Source organism: Pteropus alecto, unplaced genomic scaffold (genome assembly GCF_000325575.1).
Source record: "Pteropus alecto unplaced genomic scaffold, ASM32557v1 scaffold50, whole genome shotgun sequence".
Lineage (NCBI taxonomy): Eukaryota > Metazoa > Chordata > Mammalia > Chiroptera > Pteropodidae > Pteropus > Pteropus alecto.
In genome coordinates this window covers 7,504,921-7,528,616 of record NW_006431918.1, presented here as the reverse complement: position 1 = coordinate 7,528,616, position 23,696 = coordinate 7,504,921, and the positions used below count along the sequence as shown (strand labels likewise).

Sequence of the window (23,696 nt, the reverse complement as noted above, 5' to 3'; positions counted from 1 at the left end):
CTCAGGCTCATGTCTCAGCTGAGAACCTTCAGGAAGGATGGTCACCATGGGGCGACAGACATGGCCACATGACCACTAATCAGAGGAGGGGGCAGTAGAGCCTGCTGGTTCAGAGAGCTAGTTCTGGAGTCCAGTTGTACATATTCCCTCCTTATGCCTCCCCTTGCTGGCTGGTGTGACTTTGTGCAAATTACTTAGCTTCTTTAAGGCCTCTTGTGTATAAAAGCAATGATAACTCAGCTTCCTCATGAGGTTGTTTCAAAGAGGAAGAGGAAGAATCCATTAAAGCATTTTACACAGTGCCTGGGACAAAGTGTGTGTTCCGTTGTGAGATACTATTATCATTCTTAATGTTTGTTTGTAATCTTTATTGGCATCACAAAACATCTGACAACACATACGACCCTTGATGGGTTCTCACTTTGGGGTTCGATATCATATGGATTGTAGGCCTAACAGTTCATGTTATTTATTTATTTGTTTGTTTGTTTGTTTATTTTTATGGTGACGTTGGTTAACGAAATCCAGTTAAGTTTCAGGTGTACAATTTAATAGTAAGGCACATACATATTGCATTGAGTGTTCACCTCCCATAGTTAGATTTCTTTCTGTCACCACATATTTGACCCCTTTTACTCCATCTACCTCTCAGTTTATGTTTTTTAAAGATTTTTTTTCTTTAAGATTTACTTTGCTCTCCTTTGGTTTCTGCTGTTCAGATGGAACCTGAGCTCAGGGCAGTGCATGACAAAACAAAAGACTGCAAAACCGAATCTTCACTCCACTCTAAGTTTATAAGCCCATGTCTTGTCCCTGGCAGAGTTGATCCAGATCTTTGGCCTTCTGCTCTCCAGGCACTGCTTCCCTTATCATCAGGTGCCCTTGTTCTCAGTTGGATAGATAAACCACTCCTGAGATGTGGCAGTCAAAGACCCTTCCAGGAGGGGAATGAGGGTTAGGGAAAAAGGCTTTCAGATCCTGAGCAGGAGAATCAAAAGCTGGGGTCAAGACAGAATTGTCTCAGGTCTAATTGCCGATGATTTATCTTCCTACAGGACTCTGGGGGACTCTCTAGCTGTTCAGAGTCCCATTCAGCCTTCTATCCCACTCTCACACAATAAGCCCTTTGCAGACTATGTGGTAGGACCACTCTCTACCATTGCATTTGCACACAACCTTAGTTAGTAGTCAAGATGTTTTTAAGAATGGAAATTATGTTTTAAAAAAGTTTCTTAACCAAATGAAATGCATTTCTAATGATGAGATTTCAGCGATTAAGATGATGTTGAGAAAAGCTTATTATTATGTGTGCCAAACACACGATTCAATTAACGAATAAAGAAAATGAGGCTTAGAGTTTAGGTATCGTGTCAGCAGTCACACAGCTGATAAGTGGCAGAGCCAGATGTGAATTCACTACTGTCTGACTGTAGTCCCAAAGTCTGTAATTCAGGCTTAGTAGATGGGTAAATGTTTCTGGATGTTCTACAAAGTTCAGTGTGTAAGCAAGTACCCCCAAACATAAAGCTGGCCCTCAAAATTTTATACTGGAGTCTCATGCCAGACTCTGCCACTGCAGAAGAAAACAAATGTTGCTAGGTACAACAAGAGCAACAATGCAAACCTCAATGGTCATTTTGTAACTCACCTAAGTAAATCCAACCTCTCTTTTTCTTTTGGATCATGTTTTATCGTAAGACAGATGCCTAAAATTATTTATGCAATTTTCAAAGTCACAGATTGTTTCCAAGTTTAAATTCACTCCCAACCCACCCTCTCTCTTTGCTGAGAAAAAACAAATCAATAACTGAAGTTGCTGATTTGGCTTGTTTGGTACATCAATCAGAACAATGCCTGCAAGTGTCCATTGTCATCATCACATTCTGTGTGCAGAAGCAAATGAAAACATTTTAAAACATGCATTCTTTGTAATTAAAAACAAAACAAAACAAAACAAAACCCCTCACTAAAGGCCATGGGCATATCATTAAAGTGCCAGTCAGTAAAGCCACTAGCTTAACAAGGAGTTAAGCTAATGTCATTTAGAGGTGCAGTCCACTGGTCAAGCTGATAAGCCTACTGGTAAATAAAAGTTTATTCCTTTGTACCATCTTCTCCAAAGGCTCTCAACATTTGGATGGATTCATCTCCATTTCCCAACAGAGAGGTTTAACCAGACTGGTGTGATTTTTGCAGGCTGGAAGAGGTATTCCGTCTCATCTATTTGAGCACACACTTAAATGCCTTGAAAGCAGACTCTGACCTCAGTGAGAAAGACAAATACTGCAACTGTCTTTCTATTAATAGCATATGAAGGTAGTCACATGGTGCTATGTATGCAAAGAAGTTATGCATTACCTGATCTTGGGGTCTGAGGAAAGGCTTCCAAAATACGACGTGTGTCTTGGCTGAGAACTGAATGTGTCAGAGGACAGATTCTGAAGAGGGAGTGTCAGGCAGAATGTGCAAAAGATCAGGAGTGAGGAGACAGCTGAGCATGGTTTGTGAGCAGCACAAGAAGAAGCTATGGTAAGAGACAGGAAGGGACTGGGACTCAAATGCATGCCAAAGCATAACTGGAAATACGCTACAGAGGGAAGTGCTGATGGCAGGCATCACCAGCCAGGTTAAACACTAAGATTCCATGGGTGAGGGAAACGACAGCAAAAGTGTTTCAGAAGCAAGTGGGAATTTGTCTAGGACAAGCACTGTTAACTTTAGCTTGTCTGTATGCACTAGCCATTGTCCCTGTGGCATGCCTGCCTTTTTTTAAAAAGAGTTTATGAATAAACCTTGGAGTGCTAGTATTCTATGTCTTGAATTGTGGGCAGATCTACATTTTTAGGAACTAAATATATAGATGATAAGATTGACACACTAATATCTGATGAGATAAATAATGAGTGGTGGTAGGAAAGAGAAGATAGATGTGAGCAAGAGATTTCTGGAAGTGCCAGAAAGGCAATGGAGAAGTCTAGGGTGTCTTGTTCATGCATGCATTCATTCATTTATGGAGCTCTGAGTATGTACCTGGCATTATACCCAAAATGGGAACACCAATATAAATAATATACAACCCCTGCCCTCAAGAAGTATGCAATCTTGACAAGATCAACAAATAAAAAATAAAAACAGAATGTAAAAAAAATGTTATACAAGGTATTATGAAAGCTCAGAAGAGGAGTGTCTAAATTTAGCACTGGGAGAGTTAAAGAAAACATAGAGCTGATGCTGGAGTAGAGCTAATGCAGGGTTTTGCACTCTTGTACTACTGACATTTGTTAACGGCTGGCAGGCGTGGGGTTGTGGAGCTGTCCTATATATTGTAAAGAGAATCAGCTGCATTGCTGGCCTCTCCTTAATAGATGCCAAAGACTTACATCCCCCGGCCCCCTGCCAGTTGGGACAACCAAAATGTATCCAGACACTGCCAAATGTCTCCCAGGGAGAAAGATCGCCCTAGGTGGGGAAGAAGCTGGCTTTGCCATTTCTGGTTGCCAAGTTGACGGTGGTAATACTGGGATAAAATCTGGGGCTGGATGTGAGGGAATAGGACAAAAGCAGTGATGAGAAGAGAAGAATGAAGTAAAAGAAATTCCTAGGACCAAAACAGTTTTGAAAAAAAATGGTACTATGGCTATACCAGGTGAAAAAATTAGTCTTTCTATGAAGGAACATAGAAAGTCAGTCATTCTATGAAAAGAACCTTTATAAGTTCAGGTATTTATAAATCAAGGATTACCTGCACTTTTAAAAAATGATACTTATTTCAGGACTACACTAAACAAAAGTCACAGACTTATGCACTTCAGAAAAAAAAACAAACAAAACATTAGATATCTTTTTATAAATAAAGCTTTTGACCAACAGTGATTTGCTTCTCAAAATAAAAAGCAATAATGCTATAGAATATAACACACAAGTATTTTCATCTTGTGTATGCATTGGTCAAACTTTCATCATCCTATATTACCTGATAACTTAAGGCAATATTATGTAATGGGAGAACATATGAGTTAGTAAACAATATTTTGCCACTGACACAAATAAAAAGCTATGATGCCATTTTAATAGTGTCTAAATTAATATCGTCACCACAATATGTAGGGTCAGGTCTGATAAACTGCAGGGTATGGAAAAGAATAAGTGTAGCTACTAGAAACTAATGAAAACGAATTATCTTTCAGTTCTAAAACTTTGAAGAATCTCCATAGTTTAAAGTTTGGGTATGGTCAGAGACTGAATTCCTTTTTAAGAATTACAGAATAAAGATTAGTAAAAAAAAAATAATACTAAGAAAAATTAGGATCCAATTAGAATGGTTTTTACTAAATTTAAAAAACATTAACAAAACTACAAGATACTTCCATTAATACTCTGAAAGCTTTAGGGGAAAAGTTATATGAGTTCTGAGTACATTTACTTTTTCATTACCACGAAAGTCCAATTATAATCATTAAAATTTATAATATAATGTCAAGTTACAGCAGGTATTTTTCTACTTAATCTTTTTCAAGGACAAGCAAATCATATGTGCAACCCCTATTTACATATTTAATTTTAGGGCAAATACACATTTACGTGCATTTCATTAACACATTCTACTTTTTGAAATTTGTAAAACGGGTTCTCTTGACAGATCTGTGATCATGAAGAATATGGAGGACAGGTAGCGAAAAAGCAAATAGGATGCATGATGTACCTCCTGGGGCATCATGACTGTAGTGGGAAGAAAGAGTACAGAATTTAAGCCAGCCGGGGACCTACTTTCCTATTTGTGTGATCTTGGCCAATTTACCTACTCAATGGAATTGTTTGCTTACCTGTAACATGAGGATACTAATGCCTATCTTTTGGCTTGTTACTAAAACTGAATGAAAAAACTACATAAAATATACAGTGCAGTACACCTGGCACATATTAGAGTCTCAAAAAAATTTTTGGTTATATTTCCTACCCTATTTTCCAATACACAAATTTCTATATTCTATAATCATATGAGGGTAGAATTTTTGGAGCTGCCTTGCCAATACCAGATGAATGGCCCTATAGCTATATTTATCATAACTCTACCTCATAAATTCAAATAATTGACCATTCACAATTTGGTTGCAATTATTATTCACCACTTACAACCATTCTGAGTTTCTGTAATACATACTTTTCATACACTTAATCTCCTATACCTAATCGCCCACAAAGCCAAGAGAACAAAACAGACCAAGCTTTTGTATTATTCCCATTGAGAACACAGATCTCTGTTCCTTTAGGTCATGCTTCTCATAATATTTTTCACAAAATGGACATGGTGACCTGCAGCTCTGCAGTTTCTAATTCTTTAGCTCTGTTAAGCAAGAAGTTCCACAAAAGTGTTCAAAGATCCTGAAATAGGCTTTCAACTCTATTAATAATATAGTACATTTAAAATGAGAATATATTACCCTAGTCTTCCAAATTCTTTAAGTTGTTTTTTGTTCTTTTTTTGTTTGTTTGTTTACATATGTACGATTTGACTCCTTAATTGGACTGCAAACTTTTCAAGAAGAGACCGTCTTCTGTTCATTTTTATAGTGCAGTTCAGTGGAACTGTACCATGTGCTCACTGAACTAATGTGAACTCGATCCTACTCAGAGAGAGAAATAAATATAATTTGAATAGTACAGATGATTCCACCTATAATTTATTCAGTAAGCAAATCCCCAGGAATAATATTGCTGCTGCTTTTGTTCTGATGGTTTCAATTCCCGGTTATATTTTGTTATATGCACATATTACCTTAAGTGTCTGGGTCTAATGTTCTAAAAATGGGTGTTTTTCAAATAAAACATCACCTTGTTGAGCATCTGAGGCTCAATGAAAAACAGTACTCTCTTCTAATAGTAGATGGAAAACTACTATTAGAAGGATGACCTAATTCAGAGATGGTGTATTAGACTCCAACACGGCACCTAATTTGGCAACGAACACCGTACTTTGTGTCAATTAATGGAATTTCGGGGGTAATTCTGCCTATTTACAGTTTTTCATTGTACACTATCTTTAGAATATGTTTTCATTTTTTAAAATAAGTTAAGCCTCTGATAACTCCCAACCTATAGGTAACACAAATTCTTCACTGGTGTGCTGCTAAATTTCAAACCATGTATAATACACAATAACATACATTGCTCTTAATCAGATAGTGCTTGCCTCACTAGGTTATGCTGTATCATGCAGAACAGGTACAACTTATTTTGAGAAGAGGTTTAGGACATAATGTCCAGCCAGCACCTAAGAAAGGTGGCCTTTATTGCGATATGTGAAAACAGAATCTCTTCAGATGTTAACACAAAAAGATGGAAAACTATGGGTCTGATGTAGAACTGTGTTCAATAAGAACCTAATGAATGAATCCAAAAATTACTAACCAGAATAAATCTTTTCTGGGGTTATAGCTTAACTCCACATTGACCTAAAGTGGTCTACAGAAAGTTTATACAGAAAACCTAGAAAGGCAAAGAGCTAAAATCTAACCCTTTCTTTCCTGGATATACAGTAATAAAGTAGAATTCAATTTTATGATCAGAAGTTATTTGTTGGTAAAAGGCATCAAAAGAATAGCATAGTTCTAAAGGGGTGTCTATTATATGCCAGGAAAAAGTGAGGGAATAATAAAATGTTAGACAAATACATGGAAGTTTCCACTGGAAATACCCATAAGAGCCAGAATTGATTTTTCAAGTTTTGTCTTATTAGCTGATGATTTCTGTATTTTTGAGCAAAAGGCAAGCATGCATTTATCTGTTAAGAGTAATTTTTAATTTTCAACCAAGAAATGTTGGTTGAAATAGCTTATGCTATTTCAGGCATTAGGCAAGATACCAAAGATACAAGATCAACTAGGACACAGTCCCTGCCTGTAAGGGTCTCAAAGTCTAGTGAGAAACCTACAAAAAGGGAGGAGCCTACACTTTGTGGGAATTCCTGCTTTTCTTTCTTTCTTTCTTTTTTTTTTTTTACATTCTTGCTTTTCTTTCTTTCTTTCTTTCTTTTTTTTTTTAAATGTCTACAGCACCTGGTATTCCAAGGTGGTCTCCCATCCAAGTACTAACCAGGCCCGACCCTGCTTAGCTTCCAAGATCAGACGAGATTGGGCACATTCAGGGTAGCATGACCGTCGACTGCTTTACTTAAAATTAGGACTTTCATATACCTTTTACCTTGTATTCAAGGTATTCTGGTGTATTACTTCTTCTATTAGACTATAAACTTCTTAGGAAATGTACATACTGGAATGATGTTGCATGTAAAACTTCAATTAAAAAATTATGGCAAATTAAAAATAATTAAGTCAATTTCTAAAGTCCTCTTGGCATGTTCAGATTCCATACCATAAAATATTTTAGGTCATATGTAAAGAACAAGTCTCCTAAAAACAAATGACTCACCCATTACACCTTATTTAACAATGACTTTTAAAGGCTGTAAAGAGAAGTTCTTTAAAAAATTTTAAAAAGAGTAAAACACTACACCCTTCTCTAAAACTTGCCATGCTGGTTTCAAAACTGTATGCAGCAGAGCTCCTACCAAAAAAGGCTGAGGCCTCCCTTTGGACACTTCCTTAGGGACATTCAGGGAAAACTCCTGCAACAATCACAAGACTGTCAGGGGACACAACCTGGCAAGACAAATTAGGACACAGGAAACTTGGTAAAAATCCAAAGAGTCACTTGGTCACACTACAGAAGGAAAAATTAAAGGCAAATATTTCCTACATCACAGTCTATAAACAGAGTCCTAACACCTATATAATAGGAAGCAAACGTAACTTAAAAACCCTCTGCTCTGTCCAAGGATGAAATAAATACTCAAAGAGAACAGAGACAGAGAAAAGGTTTCTCATAACAGTAGTTTCTCACTAATCTGAAAAAAAAATTAGCTTTATGTGTTAGTTTGTTTTGTACTAAACATATATAAGTACTCTAATATGTGGGCTCTCATCAGATCACATCATCTATTTTCTCTTTTCTTGGTCCTATTATGCAAAAAGATGGAAGACAGTGAGATACAGAAAATGGTAATGACACCACCCCCTACACTTCCTGCTGTGAACTTAGAGGCATACCTGATAACACTTTCTGATGTCAGAGTTAGGGAGATTAGCTCTTAATTCTAACATTTTTGGCTATAGCTTTTAGTTACCTTTTTTACTTTGTTACTGTGTGAATAAACTAACATTTAAAAAAGAACCTGAAAATAACTCTCTTCCTTTGCAGACACTGAAAATCAAAGGAACATATATGTAGATAAGTAACTGATAGTATCTGACTAATAGGTTATTTAAATTTCAAGTCATATTAAGGATGCAGGAACAGAGGTTAGAAAGAATTAAAAGGAGGAAAAGAGAAATCGGACCCTATATACATACAACCTGATAAATCTATCAGAGTAAAAATGAGGGGATTAATTTTTTAGTGGCGGTACAATTAGTGTAAACCAATATTTTTGGCCTTCGTCTTGACATATTCCTAATTCACTTTGAATCATTCTGTATTAAAACCTTAAAGAGATAGCCACATAGCATCGGTACCTGATGTGGCAATCAAAATCAGCACTAAAATTCAAAAGTTTTAGAAGCAGCTGATATTTGGAACTGGGCTAGCAACAAAATACGTTACAAACAAAGAGCTGTGTGCATGCATATGAATATCTGAGAAGATGCCTTATCCACAGCATGTGGTATTTTTAGATGAGACCAAATTCATCTCAATTAATCAGTGTAATAGTCTCTTGTAAAGAATAAAATCTTACTATGAATAAAAACATATGAAAAAAATCAGAGGGTTTGGTAGAAGACAGCAGGGAAAGAAAAAAAATGAGAAAAGTGATTTCATGTTTCCCCATTCTTTATGGGATTAAAATAAAACCAGTGAGGGATAATCGTTTTCTATTTCTCATTGCAAAAACAAATACATATTTTAGGCATCTGAAACTTATCTAAGCACTAACTAAGTGATGTTTCCAACAAGTTAGAATTTAGATCAGTTTGAAGTCATGCCTTTAAAATCTAAAAAAAAAAGAACAACTTCTAAAATATTAACTCCATTTTTTATTTGAAATAGTGAGGCAGATATTTTTTAAAAGCTAGGTTTAAATGTTATTAATAAAAGTACATAAATTAAGTTGTTATGGGACACTAAGATATTCCTACACCGATAATTATTTTTTAAAATCTTTTAAAGATGAGTACCATAGCCACCAATTTCTTAGGCTTTGTAATCACTTGATCAAAGGTTTCAGGTTAGCTAAGCCCTAAGGTTAGAGCTACCTACAGCATTACATTCCTGTCTTTTCGCCAAGTCTCGGCGATATCAAAGTCAGAATAAAGTTGGCTCAATCAATAGTGGGGGAAATAACAATTTGGAATAAATATACACAAAACAGTAAAATCAAATCAATGAAATTACATATCCATTTTTAAAAATTCCTTTAACCAAGTTCTTCAAAATCAGGCAGTTCTTAAGAGTTTCTGTCATAAAGCCAGACTTTGACCAAGAATGTAAAAGAGAACACAGAAAACAGCTGAGTTCATTCTAACAACACTTGGATTTGTTCTCCCCTGGGAATTGGTAAAGTAATTTTAAAAGAGGGTAGACATGAACTTTTACTGTATATATTTAATAATTTCCCTATTACATAAGGAGTGCAAGCAGCACGCCCACCAGCTAAATATGGATGTTTTGCAAGGTCACGGGAAAACTTTTCCATTGGATACCAAGAACATATCTGGTAGCTAAAGGATTTTAAAGTCATTTAAAATTATGACCACTGATTACATGAAGTTACCCAACAAGTATAAAAAATTTCTAGATTAGAGAGCCCAGAGAAAAGCAAGTTTTAGGGTGCATATCTGAGGATACCTTCAGTAAGTGCACGACTGTTCATTAAGTCTATAGACACTGAGTATGACTGCCCCCAAATGAGTAGTTCTATCTTTTCAGTATATTTTAAAACATTCATAAACTTGTCTTCTAAAAGCATCAAAAAAAAAAAAAAAAAAAAGAAAGGAAAAAAAGAAAGCAGAAAGGAGGGAAGCAAGAAGATGCAGAAGAGAACGCAGGAGAGAATGACTGGCATGGGGTCCAGCCGAACATGAATGGAGCGCTCTACTGTGGACGAGAGGAGTGAGGTTCCCAAACAGTAGCAGGGTGAGGGCTGCCTGAGGAGCGATGAAGCCCGTGTTGGCACCAGACCTTAAAACAACCAGCCTGCCACACAGGAGGTTCGTGGAGCCGCTGTCCTCTTTCATTCTCTCCTCTTCCCTCCCATACTGCAGAGAAGAAGCATTTTATTCACCCATTCGCACACTGTCCCCTGTGTGACCAGCTATTCTCGCCGTGAAATGGCCTGCAGTGCAGTCTGGCAAAGCAACAGAGCATACCAACTGACACTAGAGTTTACTTATATGAGGTAGATGAAACAGGTCGTCAGACTGAATATTCAGTATGATTCCCATCTTATTTTTAAAATCTTACTTAAAAGAAAAACATATACATACAAATATGTATATCAGTAAATATATATTTAATTTTATATTTATACAAGAAAAGTGAGAACATATCTACCTAGTCATGTGGTTGAGCCTGCTCCTTCTGGCTCAAGAGAGCTGATAATTAAATTTTCAGGAATTTTGTAGGCCAGTTGTTAAAGATAGCAATTATTAAAAATTACATAAACTTATATATAAATTATATAAATTTATATTAAATAAATCACACAAAAACAAAGGCAATAAATACTAAAAACTCATCATTTCCTAATCACTTTACCATCTTTACTATTATCTGTGCTCTTGAGATGATTTATATCTATTACGTCTGTATGGTGGAAATACTATATATGTGTTACTGTGCATCTCTTCCTAATTTATCAGCAGTGGTGTCATGTTGGTAGCTTTAAACTGGCCAGGTTAGAGTATTTACATCACAGATATTGGCAAATCAGAGCCTAATTTATCAGTTTATTGACTGTTTAGACTTAAGAAAGTGATGGATAAAATGTTAATAATGTAGATTCAACTTAGAAGCACGCTGTTTGTAGCTGTTACACCGTGAACAGCACAAAAAATTGAGGAAACATTCTTCCAGTATTTGAAAACTATTATCTGAATCAGCAGAGAAGTTTCTCATATCGCTGACAAAAAGAGTAGAAATTCTGACATGATTTTGTTGTTTCACTTTCATCCTACTCATTAATATTAATAAAGGTATCGACAATCATACTGGATTTACACTAAGGGACCTGGATGTTAAACTTTTATCAGCAAATCACTGCATGTGTAACAGTAGCTGGCTCTGAGAGGTACAGAATTATGATTTGTTATCCACCTATGTCTCTGTATTTTTCAAGTTTTATATAATGAACATTATTCATTTTATAATTTTAAGTTTTGTTTTTTTTTTAATTTGCTACGGCAAAAAAAAAACAACAAAAAACAAAAAACAAAAAAAGTAATTTGGTTCATGTCAAATTCCATGACCTCTGAATAATTAAAATTACATTCAAACCATCAAATAATCAATCACTCAGGAAATCATAGAATAAGGGCAAATCTACATGCCATCACAGGGGTGAAAATCCCCCAGAATCCTAGCATGAACAGTAGCATGCATACAACTTCAAACAGCTTACAAAAAGAAAACAATCTATAGAGCTCACAAACTCATACTCCTTCAACATAAAATTAAAAAACCAAAGAGTTAATAATCAAATTAAATGAACATAAACATTTAGAATTTTAAAAATCATTACTGTAACTATTATTTCCTTAGTGTCCTCCATGTTCCAGGGATTATCCTAGGTACTGAGACAAGAGCAAATAAGGCGAGCCCCTGCATCCAAAGAGCTTACAGTTAGGTAGAGAAGACAGAAAAGTTAACTGGCAAAAGTTTTTGTTTCTAGGTTTTTTGTTTTTTTGTTTGTTTTTGTTTGTTTTATTGTTTTTTGTTTTTTTAAGCTGGCAATTTTAAAACAGATTAGGAAATATAAAACCACCCAAGGATGTCTGGGATCTTTAAAAAATATATCTAGAACTAACCATGAACGTCAATTCAAATGAAATACAACTGAAAGAGAATAAAATATAATCAAACTTTAAAAAATAGTGAAACAGATTTTCATTGGCAAGACTGAGCAGACGTGAAAAGTAACATTTACCTTCTTGCAGCAGCCAAAGCCAAAGTCACTCCTCAAACTCAGCTAGTCCAGTGTTGGCATTTTCAGAACTGGCTTGGCAGGACAGTCCAGTCTAATTCAGACCTCTAGGGGCACTCAAGATCATCCTACTCACACATGTAAGCAATGGCTATGTCACCTTGTGAATGTCTATAAGATGTGCTCATTGTTTCTTGGGCCATCACCCTTCTTGTTACAAGAATTCATAATAACAGAAATGAACTGAAATGAATACGTGCTTGGATAGATTGATGAACAGGTAGTTGGGAGACAGACAAGCAGGTGGATAGATTTGTTTTTTCTTAACAAAGTTACTTTCAAAGAAGACAATATATTATCTAGTAATTCCCTCTAGTTGTAGGTCCACCTATCTAGATAACAAATATAATTCTGGCTTTATTGATGGATTGGAAGAGAGATGACAGCCTTTCCAAACACTGGAGTGGAAAAAGCTGGTGTGGTAGTTACAGATAAATACTCTGACTGCTAAAACCAGACCCACAATTTTCCTAGGAGAGATACAAAGCTGTTTTAGGCTGTGTTGAACTGAGTCAAAGGATATTTGGGAGTCTACTTGGAACTTCAAGAAAAGGAGAAAGAGAAGAAAATGGAGATCGAAGAGGTGGGGTTAGAATCTAAGACATGCTTCCAAGCTCTACTCCTAATTCTACCTCATTCCCACAAGCCACAACCCTGACACTGAGGTCCTAAGAAAGACTGAGTAGAATTCCCATGACAGGGAAATCAACAGTAATAACTTTTCCCATCACTGCCACCAGCACCTTTACCAGAAAGTCAAATGCTGTAGAATAGCCCTTGGTAGCAGAGTAGCAAGGCTACTAGATGACTTTAGCTGCCTGAGAAGACAGCTTAGATAACCAATATACACATACAAATCAGATATGTTTTCTCTACCTCATTTATTTACTTTTGCAAGTAGCCTCAAAAAGAAATACATTTTATTGAGGTCCTTGGATCTCTCATTGTTTCTAGTTCACTTGAAAGTGTCTCCTCTCAAATTAGGAAACATTAACTGATCATCTGTTATGTACCAAATCTGGAGATGTATAGATGAACAACTGCTTTTGGGTGAGGAGCCAAACTCATAAACATATAATTATAAACTATAATACAGTTGATTTGTGCTCTACATAGAAGTAAGCCAAAGTAATTAGGAAGCAGCCTTTAGTTTGTTCATTTTTGTCCCTACATCAAAATGTTTCAAACAGTAACTTTAGGCAGCATTTTTAAATTTTAACATAAAAACTGTACAGTCATACGTTACTCAACCATAAGGCTATGCTCTGAAAAATGCATCATTAGTTGATTTTGTTGTTATGCAAACATCACAAAATGCACTTACACAAACCTAGATGGTATAGCCTATTTACACACCTATGCTATATGGTGTGGCTACAAATCTGTATAGCATGTTACCATACTGAATACTGCAGGCAATTGTAACACAATAGTATTTGCATATCTAAACACATAAAAAATGCAGTAAAAATATGGCATAAAAGATAAAAAATGGTACACCTGTATAGGATGCCGTGAATGGAGCTTGCAGGACTAGAAGTTGCTCCGGGAGAGTTGGTGAGTAATCGGCGAGTGAGTGTGAAGACCTAGGACATTACTGTACACTCCTGGGCACTTTATAAACACTGTACACTTAGGCTACACTAAATTTATAAAAACATTTTTCTTCAATAATAAATTAACCTTAATTTACTGTAACTTTTTTATTTCATGAGCTTTTTAAATTTTTTTTTAACTTTTCAACTCTTTCGTAATAACACTTAGCTTAAAACATAACCAATATTACAATCACTACGACTAGGACGTAACTAGGCGATGGGAATTTTTCAGCTCCATTATACTCTTATGGGACCAAAACATCATTGTTCAGTGTGTAACTGCACTTGTATTCCCTTTTAACTCTAACACCTCATTAGAAATGTTTGTTTCCAAACTAGGACTTTCTATAAAAATAATGAACTTTCTCTCACTGAAATAATTCAGCCTTGATCATTTTTTCTTATATTATTGGCAAAACCGAATAAAAGCTGCTCACCATGCTAATGCTGAATTGCTGCAACTTATTTTTGTCATGGTAATTTTGTATGTTATGTTTTTCAGGAGGATCTTTTAAAATAAATTTTTAAATTTTGTAATAGTTTTAAGATTTACAGAAAACTTGTAAAGATAGTAGAATTTCCATGTACCCACACCCAGTTTTCCCTATGGTTCATATCTTACACTAATATGTTACATTTGTCACAATTATGTGTTTATTTTAAAACACTGATATGCAAACTCTACTTTCCTATGTTTTATCTGTAAGCGATTACAGAAGGTATCACAAAAGATTTCCCTATGGGAATTAGTGTAACACTGAACTGTAAACACTAAATGACATCATTGTTCCCTAGAGCATTTTACAAAGAAGAGAAAATTAGGGTGGGGTAAAATTCCTGTAGATTTATTTTTTAGGGTTTCAATTTCCTAGATTTGTCACAATGCCTAGCAAAGTGCTTATCACGCATTGTTGAATACATGTGAATCCCACTTGCAAATATATCAATGTACAGAAATGCCAATACATCTATTTGATATCAAAATTACAGTCATCAATGTTTCATGGAGGTGTTATTTTTTTAAGTCGTGATCCTTTCAACGTCAGGCCTACCATAAATACAAGTTGTGGTTTTACCTCAGTCTTAAGCAGAACAAATCTAGGAGAGATTTGAAGGCTATATTCTCAGTAATCATCATTTAAAAGTAAATAAGAGTAGTTAATTTATTTAAATACCAAGATCAAGTCTCCTCTTTACGCAAATAGAGGGCCAAAGAGAAGAGGGTAGAGGTGACCCATCCTTGCACATAAAACATCTGCTTGCATTAAGCCTATAAATGAATTCCTGGAGACACAGGGCATGTAGGGCTCAGGACCAAGGATCATTCTGACGGCTGTCAGACACAGAGAGTGAACTGTGTGAGACATTCGGAGCTCTGAGGTCCAGTTTCATCTCTACTCACTTTGTGAGCATAATCGTATAACTTAATGTCAGTTTCCTCCTCTATAATACAACATTATTGGAAATGTTTGGATAATCTCTACTCACTACTCTTAAAAATTTTTTAATATGAAACTCAAAAAACTCTAAGATCCCAATTTAAATTCTATCAATAAGAATCATTTACTTAATCCAACTGGAGCAAAAGGAGTTGGACTTGATAACAAATCCACTCCATTAATAATAGGTAGCCTAACTGAGCAATGCTTTAATGCCTTATACCTTTTTTTCCTCATGTTTTTTAAAAATGATTTTTATGAAAATATAGCTAACATACAATATTACACTAGTTTCAGGATTACACCATGCCTTACATCTTTTAACTCAATCCATACATCCACCCTTAGAAGAAGGTACTATTATTATCCTAATTTTACAGATGAGAAAGTTTTTGTAATTTAAATGTACAAGGTCTCACATCCCATAAATGATGAAGCCAGGATTTGAACCTGGACAGCACTGCTCCAGAGCCTGAGTTCTTAGCTACTGTGTTTCTCTGCCTCACAAAAAAGTTAACCTACAGCTGAATGTTGAGAGGAAAACACAAAAAAACACTTGTATAAATGACAATTGTGAATTAATTATTAAGAAACCCTGAGAACTTGTCTTCTTCCACTGAATATCCCATGACTTGGAAGATTTAAATCAGAGGCAGTGGTGGAGGAAGGGGGAAGGTGTCTTGAAGAGTATTAAAAAATGATTTAAGACTTTCATCATTTCTAAGATTTATTCATAATATATAACACGTCAAGGAGTATATGTGAATAAGTGTTTGGAAATTCATGAGTCTGCTGTATTTCGTGTTGTTTTAGGAGCTCCTGCATTAAAGAGGTTTTGTTGTTGCTGTTGTTGTTGCCTTTTGTTGGCAAAAGAAGCCAAAACAATAAAGGTTTCTATTACTCACTAAGGCGCAGATTTGATGTCAGTTTTCCTAAGATAAGTAATACATTTCCTTCACATAACAGTACTACTCTGCTCCGTTTTCTCAATATATTCATGGCACCCTAACCTCTGTAAAAATAAATCCTAAAACAAGGCTATAGTCTGGGTTCATCCTAAAGCCAATATAAGTGTGTTCAGTATGAAAATTTCATCTCTAAATTATAATATTGTTATCGTTCTTTTAATAGCATTATATTATCTTGTGAGGTTAAAAGCAACTGAAACCCCTCTAAACTCAAATTAAAGAAAATGGGTTTTAATTCTGAGTGTCCATGGGTATCCCAGGAATTCCCACAACAGGAAGTACAGGTGAACCTCACACAGCTCTGGGAAACAAGGTGGCTTCTTGCACGAGCTCTCGTTCTTCCTCCCTTTCTCTGAGACCACACCATCTCTGTTTTTATCTTCAAATCTCCTGCTACAGCTGGACTCTCTCTGCTCATTCTTCAGCATACCTGGCCAGTGTTTATCAGTATATACGTTGTACCAAGCCCAAATCTAAATAATTTTTAACTTCCAGAAACCATGGCTCTGAGCTCTATATTCAGCTTAAACTTTCAAGAGAAAGGATTTAATTATCACAGCGTATAGGTCAGAAGTCCACCAGCTATGGTCAAATGGAGTAAGGCTGCGTGGAAACCTGGTTCCAGGAGTCTATCCTTCAGCTGGGAGGCAGCTGTCAGAGAAGTAGGCAAGGGCTGGCAGCAATGTAACCACCACCACCACTGCATGAGGTAAGATTTAGTAGGACTGTGCCATCACCCCATTGTGCAAAGCTATAGAAAGAAACCAAACACTGAAATGTAGGCCTAGAGAATCCACAAGAGGATCAACTACAAGCATTGTTTCCAGAGCTCCTGCTAAAAGCTTTGAAACCAGAGACCACAAGGAAGTATCCCAACAATGTCTGTTGTGCTTTTTCCATTAGCTGTTTTTACTTCTGAGTGGCCAGTCTTTTCCTACTTTGAGTGAAGGAACAAAGAAGACATAATCCTGGATCCAGACTGAGAGGAGGTTAGAGTTTATTATGTTCAAAGGAATATAATTAACTTCCTAAAAGGAAGTTCACCTGCTATCTGTAATCTGCTATGAAAAATCAGCGCTAGTAAAAAGAGAGGACCAAATCAGTATCTTTTCTCTAACCAGCCAAAGCTAATATCTTTTCACTATATCAGAAGCCTGTGGGACCATTCAACAGTTACTGACAATCCAAGACTTTACCAGTCCACACAAAGCAGACTCACATGCTTATCTGAGCAAGGAAGGATAACACGAATGCGTTAAGAGCAGACACCACACAGTGTGTTATGCAGGTGTCAGTGTACATTCCTGCACAGAACCCTGCCATGGCCAGACACCCTGGCTCCAGCAGAGAGAACCCTTTAGGATCATGAATGATACAAACTGTACGGTTGTATTATCATAACAAAACTTATAACAAAACTAACAGACACAAAACGGATCTGTCAGAAAGAAGATCTGGATTACAGACACCTGAAGAGCCCTGAGCTTGAAATGCAAGGGTAACACTGAAACTCATTCCCAAGTGAGTTTAGTCTGCTTAACTGAGATCCAAAGCAATCAATATGACTGACCAATTTTACATGTAAATGCGGCTGGGATACAGTCCCCAGTTATTCAATCAAACACTAATTTATGTGTTGTTGAGAAGGTACTGTGTAGATGTGGTTAAAGTCTATAATCAGTGACCTAAAGTATGGGAGATAATCCCAGATAATCTGGGTGGGCTTTGACTCAATCAACTGAAAGGCCTTAAAGTAAAGCAAAGGCTTCCTTGGTGAAGAAAAAATCCCATTTGTGGATGGCAGCAGCTTCAGTCCATGTATATAATAAGGTCCAGCCTGCCCTTCCTGGTAACTTGCCCTATGGGTTTCCAACTTGCCTGGCCAGCCCCCACATAGGCCGATTAACTAGTGAATCTCTTAATATGTTATCTGACTGGTTCTGTTTCTCTAGTTCGGCCCTTAACAGATACAGTAACTGGGTAATCATCATGATAACCCTAAGAGATACTATTATTAGCCCCATTGATAGATGAGTAAACAGAGGTATAGGAAGATTAAGAAACTGCCCAAGTCCCACCTCCTGAACGGGAAGCTGGACTCCAATTCAGGCAGCCTGATGTTCAGACCCAGGCCCTTCACCTTCTATTCCACAGCTTTTCCAAATGATTTTACCAATACAAGCAGAACCGAAACAACTAAAAAAGTACTTTTCAAAATTCATTTTGAATTGCCCTAAAAAGTTCTCCAATCTTGGGCATGAATAGGGAGTAGTCTTTATATTCATTTTGGATCACCCTACAAATTCCCCAAACTTGAGCACAGACAGTCCCAATTTCAATTATAGGCTCAAGGGATAGGCGCTGATGTCTATGCCTCTAATCCAGGTGATCTGACTTCTAAATGCCCTAGGACAGGCCGTGAAAAGGCTCTGGCCAAGAGGGTCTCCAGGGGCTGTGGATTAGTACAAGATTCCTTTGGAAAATATTGTTTTGGGGCCTGAAATAAAAATTAATAAGCATTCTAACATAAAAATAGTTAATCTGAAAGAAACAAGTTCATGTTGGTTATTTCCTTCTGGTTCATTCAAAAGCAACACGGGCCAGGGGAAAATGTTTAAATAATGTTATACTGGTAAGAATGCAACCTTTTACTGAGGCTAAATTTAGTAGTATATATGAAAAATATGAAAAAAAATTTTTTGATCCACTAACTTTGATCTATTAATTTCACTGCTAGGAATTTATCACAAAGAGGTAATCAGCGATGGTCCATTAAAATGCAGGTATAAGAATCTTACCACTGCATTGTTTATAATAGGAAAAAATTAGAAATTTCCTAATGTCTGACAATAGGAAAATAATTAAAGTTCCGTATACCTATATGATGGAATACCATTAAAAATCACAACACAGGAAAATGTTTGTAAACTATTGTTTTGTAAAAAGGAGGTTACATATAATACTATATACAGCATGACCTCAATTGTTTTCTTAAACTATCCCAAGTAGGCACAGAAAAAGACTGAAACACTAATATACCCATAGTAGTTATTCAGAGGTTGGACTAGTAATTTTAATTCTTTCTCCTCTTTCTCTTATAAACTTTCATATTAAAAATGTATTGCTTTGTACTAAAAAATATAACCACAATTTATAAGACTACTGAAAATGACACGATATGTTAAATAAAACAATAACTTAAGAACTGTATATTCATGAGGCTCTGTTAAAATTATAGTATCTGCATGAAAAGATAAATACCAGAAATAAATATATCAAAATATAATAGTGATTAACTATGAGGTAGGATTATAAATGATTTTCTCATTTATATACTTATTTTTTTCCAAATTTCCTATCATAAACATATTCTGTTTTATAATCAGAACAAATGAATATAATTTCATTTTAAACAAAAAACAAAACAATGGTGTTGAAGATAGAAATTTACCATATAGAAAAACTCTGAAGAGCACAGTTCAGCTTGTAAAGACATTTTCTACTTGAAGCTTCTCTTTACAATCTATAACTAAAAGAGAAACTATTGGGCAATATACAGTGATAAACTTTAAGCCCTGCTTGTCATTTTTTGATAGTATCCCTGGACTGCCCAGGCAAGAAAGTGTGCCAGGGACAATATGATCTCCAGGAAACAGGTTTACAACTTAAGGGGATGTTTATATTCTAGACAAAATGTTACTCTAAAGCATTCAGACAATCAATCAAACATTCAATATTCCTTCCATTCTTTTATATTCTGAATTACTAAAGAGTATAGATTCTAAATCCTCTTTTCCAAAAGGAGAGAAGGTCACAAGTGAGTGCTTTTTTGGCATGCCTGCCTTATTTTTGCTGCATTTAGAAATGTTATGCAGGGATGGCAGGCTCACCTCGCATCTCTGGAGAGCTGCTCTACAACGGGGATAAAGTCGGAAGTTAACAAAAACTTGTCACCAGGGCAGAACTGAATGCTATGATTTGTTATCTGGAGGAGCACGCAATCAAAAAGGAAGCCCCACCTTGAAACTGTACTTTTGGGACCAGGCCTGATTTCTGGTTTTGAGAATGGTTTTAGATATATAAAGACAAGACTAAATTTTGATCAACAGCTGTTTATTATTAATGAGACAGGAAGTGACTGAGCTACTGAATGACCGTTTTGCAAATCTGTCCACACTACGATTCTTCCATGGATTAGTTAGTACGCTTCTGTGGTTTATGGTCCTAATCGATACATCTGAAGAATGTGATATATGCTATGCCAGTAAGAGAAAACATTTTTTAAAAAAATTAAAGTACAGTTGTACAAGAAAATGTATTAGCTGGGGTAAAACCATAACCTAGGAACAGACTGAGATCCACAAAGATGTATATAAAGTTTACTCAAGTAAAATCTATATTTAATATAGATTTTGTAGAACTGTGTAAATTATTGTTTCTAAATTATACTGTAGAAAAGCAAAGAGCTAATGGAAAGAGAGGAAAGAATTAGGATAAAAAGAAATTTAAGGGCCAGGAGTTCCACAAGCTCCCTAGACTGCTGAGAAATGGGTGGCCACACATGTCCAACTTGAGAAAAAGTAATAAAACAGGGCCAGCTGCTGTTCCAAAGTCAACTCCTGCTGATAGTTTAATTTGAAATACCTTCAGAGAAGCCCCACACTAAGTACTAAGTACCACACCAAGCTGGCAGTAGTAAGCCATTTGATAAAATTTTTTCAATAACTCAAGTGATACACCATATAAATGTTTCATTTTCATTCTCATCACAGTAGGAGGAAATGCTAAAGTCACATTTCTTAAAACTACAATGAAATAATATGCATATATGTTTTATATATGTAAAAAATATATATAATGTATGTATGTATACATATGTATGTATATATATTCTCTGTAGGACATAAAATGTTAATAATCCTTTTGTCTCTACACTGCAAAAGGGCTTTTTCCCCCAACAAAACCTGTATACAATTTTAATTTTTCATCTCATTTATAGCATTACAGATGCTACAGCAAAAGTAATGTATCTCTTGTAGTTTAGAAAACATAATGTCAGAAAGTAATTATACACAAGCTAGAGTTTATAGAAGTACAAGAATCAGAACATATGGGCAGAATTACAGTAGTTAAACTAAGCCCAACAGAGCATGACATTTAGAAAGAAGAAAAGCAAAAACAAGTTAAATCTTTTGCTTTTAGTTAATCTTTTTAAACCATAATGTGGTGATGGTTTCCAAATAAAATCCTCAACATCTTTATAACATCGACAAAAGGGGAGGAACCAAATCCCCTTCAAATTTTAATGACAAAGTGATTGCTATGAATCTTAAGATCATCAACTATTAATTCTTAGTGTACTGAACTATGTGCTGCAAATATTCTGCCTGTTAAGTTTGAGTCCCTCTCTGTGTGGGGTGACATTTCAGGCCAGACTGTGGGAAGGGAGCATGAAATGGGCTCTGCTAAACCTAGAGTGGCACCAAACCACGATAAAGCTGAGTGAGATCTGGGAATAGAAATGTAGGGCATATAAAATTTTAAAACTTAAAATAATTGTGAATGAGAACAGGAGTTCAACAGAAACTTGAGAAAAAAAATATCACAGAAAAAGCAAAAGAAGTTTTCTTACATATGTATACACAAAGATATAAACATAAAGATGTTTACTGAAACATCATTTCTGTTAGAAACTGGAAACAGCTCATATGCTATCAATGAAGAACTGGTTAAATAAATAACAATATAACTACACTAGATAATTCTATGTAGCAGTTTAAAAAAATAATGAAGTGGAAAGTGACATGGTACTTACTTTCTAAAATATAAGTGAAAAAGGCAAGTTGGCATAAATACATATATGAATATATGAACAAACATATATATACACACACTCCTACACACTACATACATACATATGTAGCTCCCCATTTACTTTAAATATTATTTGAATATATATTATATATACGCACAGAAAGCAGACTAAGAACATTTTTATAAACTATTAAAAGATAATAGTTGCCTATGGAATAAAAGCAGATACCACAAATTTCTGCACTACTAAAAATGTTTTCATGTGTTACTTGAATAACTTTTAAGTGAAGAGAACTAACTACAGGAGTAGGACTACGAGTAGAGATGAAATGGGAACAATATTTAATCGTTTTTTTTTTCCTGAACATTCTTGACTATTTCCTCCTTTTTATTTTCCTCTTTCAGAAATAATCTAAGAAAATTTCACTCAATTTTATGCCCATGTCCTGTAAAAATATCTTTACTGGTGCCATAGGATTTTCAAAGTCTTCTTGAAGGCCTTTTTAATTATGAAAATTTTCAGGGTTTTAAAAGTGCAGGTGATATTGCAATGCCCATTACTTAGCTTAAGAAATAAAGCAGTAGAGATACACTTGAACCTCCCTATGAACCCTTCCCTGACTCGTTCTTTGATAATCAATATTCTAAATTTACTATTTATCACTTCTACACATCTTTTTATACTTTAAAAAAAAAAAAGCATACTATACATATAAAAATACATACACATATACATGGAACCATAAAAATAAACAATAAATAACATATTATTTGTGTTTCACCTATGATAGAGTCTGCAAACTATTTTTGTATCTGGAATTGGCATGCTTTTTCTATAAAGGGTCAGAAAGTAAATATGTTCAGCATTGAGGGCCATGTGGTTCCTGCTGTAGCTAGTCAACTCTGCTGCTGTGATGCAAAAGTAGACAGACAATATACAAATAGATGGGCATGGTTGAGTTCCTACAAAACTTCATTTACAAAAACAGCCAGGGCAGGCCAGATTTGGTCCATTTGCTGAACTCTGCTTTATATAAATGGTATCAAACTGTACCTTTCTTTCTGCAATTTGTTTTTTATCATCCATGATTATGTTTCTATTTATGTTGTCATGTGTACCTATAGTTCCCTTAATCCAAACAGTGCTACTCTCAACATTCTTCTACACAGTTCCTTGGCACGTGTCAAAGAATTTCTCTAGGGTATATAATGCCTGTTGGGTTGTATGGAATAGGCATTTTCAGCTTTACCAGGTATTTCTCAATTGCTCTCTAACATCATATACCAAATTATTCTCATCCACACTTGTCATCAGCCTTTGAGATTTCTGTGCCAACTTGTTGGAAGTGAAATGGTATCTCATTATCATGTTACTACACATCTTCTTAATAGTAGCAAAGTAAAGAATCTTTTCAAATATTAGTTGGCTACTCAGGCTTCATCTTTTGTGAGTTCCCTGCCCCTATTTGAGTTATTTTCCTCTTCGTTTCTGATGTGTAGTTTTTTTATGTTGGACACTAATCTTTTCACCTACGTGCACTGCACAGTCTTGACTCTTTACATGCTTTTAATGTCTTCATGTACGTAAGTTTTTATTTTTTTTCCACATAGTCAAGTTTATCAA

At 35.5% G+C, this 23,696-nt stretch overlaps 1 protein-coding gene and 1 non-coding gene across 5 annotated transcripts in view; both read right to left on the bottom strand.

Annotated features, from left to right (window-relative positions):
- Positions 1–23,696, bottom strand: part of SH3D19 (SH3 domain containing 19) — a 133,426-nt gene that overhangs the window by 47,726 nt on the left and 62,004 nt on the right. The gene's annotated exons all lie outside the window — the stretch shown is intronic.
- On the bottom strand, positions 7,044–7,162 carry LOC112475106. The gene has a single exon (XR_003044581.1). It is a non-coding gene; the product is annotated as a 5S ribosomal RNA (ribosomal RNA).